The sequence below is a fragment of the Ascaphus truei genome, chromosome 21, assembly GCF_040206685.1.
Source record: "Ascaphus truei isolate aAscTru1 chromosome 21, aAscTru1.hap1, whole genome shotgun sequence".
Lineage (NCBI taxonomy): Eukaryota > Metazoa > Chordata > Amphibia > Anura > Ascaphidae > Ascaphus > Ascaphus truei.
In genome coordinates, this window is record NC_134503.1 from 2,266,101 (window position 1) to 2,273,183 (window position 7,083).

Here is a 7,083-nt window from a genome sequence, read left to right on the forward strand (position 1 = left end):
AGCATAGTCTATGGCCTGGAGTACAAGGTGGTATACAGCAGTTTATGCCCTGGTATAAGACCAAGATACCCGGGGATGCACAGCCAGAGGGTGCAGCTTGGCAGGACACTTGCATGTGAACAGGGTCTAACCTGATATTTAAACCTGTATCTGAGGGATGCCACACCTAGCCACACCCACTGCCCCTATCCTGCCCTGCTACTTGCCCCACTTTACAGAACTCTAGTCCCCAGTACATCACAACAGGGAATGCGATCAGCCGACCAAAAGATCAGAGTGTCCCTATCAGATGTCTGATTTATATGCCCACGTACAGATTGTGCCACAGGTCGGATTATATTACATGGTAAATGTGTCAGACTGTTAATCCCTTCACTAGCAGAGGGCCAAAAGCAATGTGTTGCAGGCCTCTCTGGATGTGAAGGGGTTAAACTATGGGTGATATATACACACACACACACACACACACACACACACACACACACACACACATATATAGAACAAAAGAGCCACTCTGCCAAATAGATAAATTGCCAAATTGGTCACAGCTTTATTGTTGTAACAATACTATCAAATAACTGTCAGCCATATTCTCGGTATCTTCCGGCGGGGGGGGAGGGATGGAAGCCCTCCTCCTCCCGCCCTAATCTACCGTCCACCGGGAGAGACACTCTCCGCCACGAGAGACTATTCTCAACCGTCACGTCATCCGTTCATAGCACCAACATTACACTCTCAGTGGGATGGGTGGGTGGGAAAAACAAAATCAGTGAGCAGCTCCTGCAAGCGCAGGGTTTAAATAGCCCGCGCGAGTACCCCCCCTTCCCCCTCCTTGGCGTTGGGACACAGGCACCAGGCTCTGTGCTGCGTGGGGTAATGTGATTACTGAGGGATAGGAACACAGGCAGCACAAACCCTTCCAAGGGTTTGCTTAGCATACAAAGAGGTGGATACTTTGTATCTGCTCAGGGGAGACCCCGGGATAACTGACTGATACTCCTAATGGGACAGGAACAATCGGCTGATAACTTGCTGGGTCATTTTTATCAGTCTCCCGGCTTCAAGACAATGAGCCACGTTTATCAAAGGAGAACATGACCCTGGGGCCGTGTCAGTGCCCAGCGGACAAAGAACCCTGAGAACACTTTTATCTCTGACACATTGTAGGATGTGGGTTTCAGCCTTATAAGAGGGTAATGTGGAACCGCTTACAAATGTATAGTGACTCACTGGAACCTGAGATCAGGTGAGTCATGGTCCCCCAAACTCCGGAGACCCCCCGATACCTTTTTCTATTCATGATCCCGCGGCCATATCGCTGTGTAAAAAAAAAACCGGCACAAAGAAGCTACAAATATCTCCGGAAGCGGGGGATCACTGGGGGGGGGGGGGGGGGTTATTTTATTTATTTAAATGTTTTACCAGGAAGTAATACATTGAGAGTTACCTCTCGTTTTCAAGTATGTCCTGGACACAGAGTTTTGATGACAGATACATGCTTACAAATACATAGTTACATAAGTGAGCAGGGTTATACATCTTAATATATATTTCTCAAAGCATTGTATGTATGTCTCCATGTCTGTACTGTGTTCCCTGTCCCTAGCGGCAATCACATTGGACCTTTCGCCCGTCACTCCGCCTCAGGCCAATGAGATGGCTCCCTTGGGCCGCCCGCCCCCGCACACCTCTCATTGGCCTGAGGCGGAGTGATGGGCCAAAGGTGACACACACACACACACCTCCCGCCCAGGTAAGTCACCTCGTGCCTCATGCCAGGCCCCAGGCCCACACAGGGCGCTTCCTGCCGCTGCCGCCTGCACGGCACATCGGGGGACCAAGCGGTCGCCCGGGGGGAACGGGGGGGGGGGGGGCGAGCCCCGAGTCATGGGGAACGGGGGGGGGGGGGCGAGCCCCGAGTCACGGGGAATGGGGGGAGCGAGCCCCGAGTCACGGGGGGGGGGGGGGTAAAAGCGAATCACGGGGGGGGGGTGAGAAGAACGAGTCACGGGGAACCAAGAAGGGGGGTGGACGCCCGGGGGGGGGCATGCGGATACATAAATTATTACAATACATATGCCCCCTGCTCTCCACCCCCCCCCCCCCCCACTCCCCTTTCCCCCACCCCCCTTTCGCCCCCCCCCCCCACTCCCCTCACTCCCCTTTCGCCCACCCCCCCACTCCCCTCACTCCCCTTTCGCCCACCCCCACACTCCCCTTTTGCCCACCCCCCCACTCCCCTTTCCCCCCATCCCCCCCACTCCGCAGTGGCAGGACACAGACACGGGCAGGACACAGACAGGACACAGACACGGGCAGGACACAGACACGGGCAGGACACAGACACAGGCAGGACACAGACACGGGCAGGACGCAGACAGGACACAGATACAGGCAGGACACAGACAGAACACAGACACGGGCAGGACACAGACACGGACAGGACACAGGCAGGACACAGACACAGGCAAGACACAGACACGGACAGGGCACAGACACGGGCAGGGCACAGACACAGGCAAGACACGGACACGGGCAGGACACAGACACGGGCAGGGCACAGACACAGGCAAGACACAGGCAGGACACAGACACGGGCAGGACACAGACACGGACAGGGCACAGACACAGGCAGGGCACAGACACAGGCAAGACACAGACAGGACACAGACACAGACACGGGCAGGACAGGCAGGACACAGACACGGGAAGGACACAGACACGGGCAGGGCACAGATACGGGCAGGGCACAGACACGGGCAGGACACAGACACGGGCAGGACACAGACAGGACACAGACACGGGCAGGACACAGACACGGGCAGGACACAGACACGGGCAGGACACAGACACGGACAGGGCACAGACACGGGCAGGGCACAGACACAGGCAAGACACAGGCAGGACACAGACACGGGCAGGACAGGCAGGACACAGACACGGGAAGGACACAGACACGGGCAGGGCACAGACACGGGCAGGGCACAGACACGGGCAGGACACAGACACGGGCAGGACACAGACAGGACACAGACACGGGCAGGACACAGACACGGGCAGGACGCAGACAGGACACAGATACAGGCAGGACACAGACAGAACACAGACACAGGCAGGACACAGACACGGGCAGGACACAGACACAGGCAAGACACAGGCAGGACACAGACACGGGCAGGACACAGACACGGACAGGACACAGACACAGGCAAGACACAGACACGGACAGGGCACAGACACGGGCAGGGCACAGACACAGGCAGGACACAGGCAAGACACGGACACGGGCAGGACACAGACACGGGCAGGGCACAGACACAGGCAAGACACAGGCAGGACACAGACACAGACACGGGCAGGACAGGCAGGACACAGACACGGGCAGGGCACAGACACGGGCAGGACACAGACACGGGCAGGACACCGACACGGGCAGGACACAGACACGGGCAGCACGCAGACAGGACACAGACACAGGCAGGACACAGACACAGGCAGGACACAGACACAGGCAAGACACAGGCAGGACACAGACACGGGCAGGACACAGACACGGACAGGGCACAGACACGGGCAGGGCACAGACACAGGCAAGACACAGACACGGGCAGGACACAGACAGGACACAGACAGGACACAGACACGGCCAGGACACAGACACGGGCAGGACACAGACAGGACACAGACACAGGCAGGACACAGACACAGGACACAGACACGGGCAGGACACAGACACAGGACACAGACACGGGCAGGCACAGACACGGGCAGGGCACAGACACGGGCAGGGCACCGACACGGGTAGGGCATCGACACAGGCAGGACACAGACACAGGCAGGACACAGACACAGACAGGTCACAGGCACAGGCAGGACACAGACACGGGCAGGGCACAGACACGGGCAGGGCACAGACACAGGCAGGACACAGACACGGGCAGGGCACAGACACGGGCAGGGCACAGACATGGGCAGGGCACAGACACGGGCAGGGCACAGACACAGGCAGGACACAGACACGGGCCGGGCACAGACACAGGCAGGGCACAGACACAGGCAGGACACAGACACGGGCAGGGCACAGACACAGGCAGGGCACAGGCACAGGCAGGACACAGACACGGGCAGGGCACAGACACAGGCAGGACACAGACACGGGCAGGGCACAGACACGGGCAGGGCACAGACACAGGCAGGGCACAGGCACAGGCAGGACACAGACACGGGCAGGGCACAGGCACGGGCAGGGCACAGACACGGGCAGGGCACAGGCACAGGCAGGACGCAGACACGGGCAGGGCACAGACACAGGCAGGACACAGACACGGGCACGGCACAGACACGGGCAGGGCACAGACACAGGCAGGACACAGACACGGGCAGGGCACAGACACGGGCAGGGCACAGACACAGGCAGGACACAGACACGGGCAGGGCACAGACACGGGCAGGGCACAGACACGGGCAGGGCACAGACACAGGCAAGACACAGACACAGGCAGGGCACAGACACGGGCAGGGCACAGACACAGGCAGGACACAGACACGGGCAGGGCACAGACACGGGCAGGGCACAGACACGGGCAGGGCACAGACACAGGCAGGACACAGACACGGGCAGGGCACAGACACGGGCAGGGCACAGACACAGGCAGGACACAGACACGGGCAGGGCACAGACACGGGCAGGGCACAGACACAGGCAGGACACAGACACGGGCAGGGCACAGACACGGGCAGGGCACAGACACGGGCAGGGCACAGACACAGGCAGGACACAGACACGGGCAGGGCACAGTTTATTAAATGAACATGGGTTAGTAGGAAGAGATGCTGAGAATGAACTGTACAAACAGTATTCATATTGTAGTTCCTGCGCTCACAGCCCCGTTATCCCCCCGGCGGCCGACATTGGGACAGCAAATATGAAACTAGGACCCGCTAAATCTGCCTCTGATCATCAGGATCAGCAAACTTCTATATGTGTCTATAGAACACATATACAGATGCCCCCTATATCAGGGGTGGCCAACTCCAGTCCTCAAGGGCCACCACCTGGTCAGGTTTTCAGGATTTCCCTGCTTCAGCACTGGTAGTGCCGTCGAAGACTAAGCCTCTGATTGAGCAACCTGTGCTGAAGCTGGGATATCCTGAAAACCTGACCTGTTGGTGGCCTTTGAGGACTGGAGATGGACACCCCTGTCCTATCCCACCAGCTAAAGACAGAGCCACCTGTGCTGAAGCAGGGATATCCTGAAAACCTGACCTGTTGGTGGCCCCTGAGGACTGGAGTTGCCCGCCCCTGCCTTATATTTACATCTGCTCCCTAATGCCCTCCAACTCATTACCAACACCGAAAGGGCAATAACGTCTGTGGGTACAATCAGCAGGGCAGAACAGGCAAGGGCATCTGTGCTACTCTAATGCATACTCCTCTAAAGCTTTGAGGGGCACACAGTGTATATAGATATACTCGGCGTCATTGTACAGTGAAACAACGGGAAGGGGGGCAGCGTGTCTTTGATGCTGCTTATACCCCAGAAAGCAGTACTCCGCTGGGTATGGCTTCCCGCAGTGTTGCAATGCAGTATCTGCTTCTCAATGAGAAGAAAAGCCCGAGAGATGCCGCAGAACTGGCTCCTGGCAGCGCAGCCTGCGGAAGCCGCGGAAACCATCACCCATTCTTCCCATTGTCTGCAGACCACACTGGGTATTTTTTTCTCTCTGCAGAAAAACACTGCGCTTTTCAATACTTTTCAGACGTGAGGAGAATGCTACAGGTTCCAAGCGCGGAATGTGCCGTAATGCGCAGGTTACGGTGGGAGACACTGCCCCCTGCTGCATCTCAGGCTCACTGCAGAGCAGGACGCACATTAAATTAACCATCTCGCCATGTCCCTATAAAGGGGCAGGAATCTGTGAGATTTGGGGGTTCGGCCAACTCCTGTTCTCAAGGGCCACCAACCGGTCAGGGGTTCAGGATATCAGTCATTATGACTGAGCGACTGATTGAGCCACCTGTGCTGAAGCAGGGATATCCTGAAAACCTGAGACCTGTTGGTGGCCCATGCGGTCTGGCGTTGGCTACCCTTTGGTCTAGTGCGACTCACATAAAATCAGAGAGAGCTGTGATACCGGGAAACATAACTCACTTGGTGCATTTCATTAAGCTTGGCAAGTGTCAATTAATGGGAGGTTTGTTCATTCACTTCACGGGGTCTCATTAATTGGAGGGCAGTCTCACTATAAAATCACATGAATTGGAGGGCAGTCTCACTAGAAAATCACATGAATTGGAGGGCAGTCTCACTATAAAATCACATGAATTGGAGGGCAGTCTCACTATAAAATCACATGAATTGGAGGGCAGTCTCACTAGAAAATCACATTAATTGGATGGTAGTCTCAGTCATTTACAGGTAGTCTCATTGATTGGAAAGCAATCTTATTAATTTGGAAGCCGTCTCACACACTGGAAGGCAGTCACATTCATTGGAGTGTACTCACTCTTTGGAAGGCAGTCTCATTCATTGGAAGGCAGTCTAATTAACTGGTATGTACTCACACTTACTGCAAGTCCATCTCACTCACAGTCACTCACAGTCTCCCTCCCTCCCACTATAAGCAGAGTATATAGTCTGACTATTACATAATGCTGTTTCTTGTTCCAGAAATCCACAACCCTTCCATACGTCTGACCTGGATAACTCTTCATCTTTGCATGCTGCAAAGTCCAACCGGATCCCTATTCTAAGTGATAATGAATAAATAAACGTAAAATAAAATAAATATAAAAGGAGGAAATGTGTGCTTTCCTTCCCTGAGCACAGTATAACGCCGTTTCTTTCACGTGTGTAATGTCATTTAACATAAGAACCTGCGCGGGACAGGTTTAAATGTCCGTGAAACCGCAGCTCCCAAACTAAAGTGGTAAGAAAAGCTGTGCGTGGCTGGCCCCTCCAGCAGCAAAGGGGTTAACCCAAGGGATCTCAACTCCAGTCCTTAAGACCCCTCTCCGCCAGGTCCGGGTTTCAGGATATCCCTGCTTCAGCACAAGTGGCTCAATCAGTGGCCCCTGTCTGA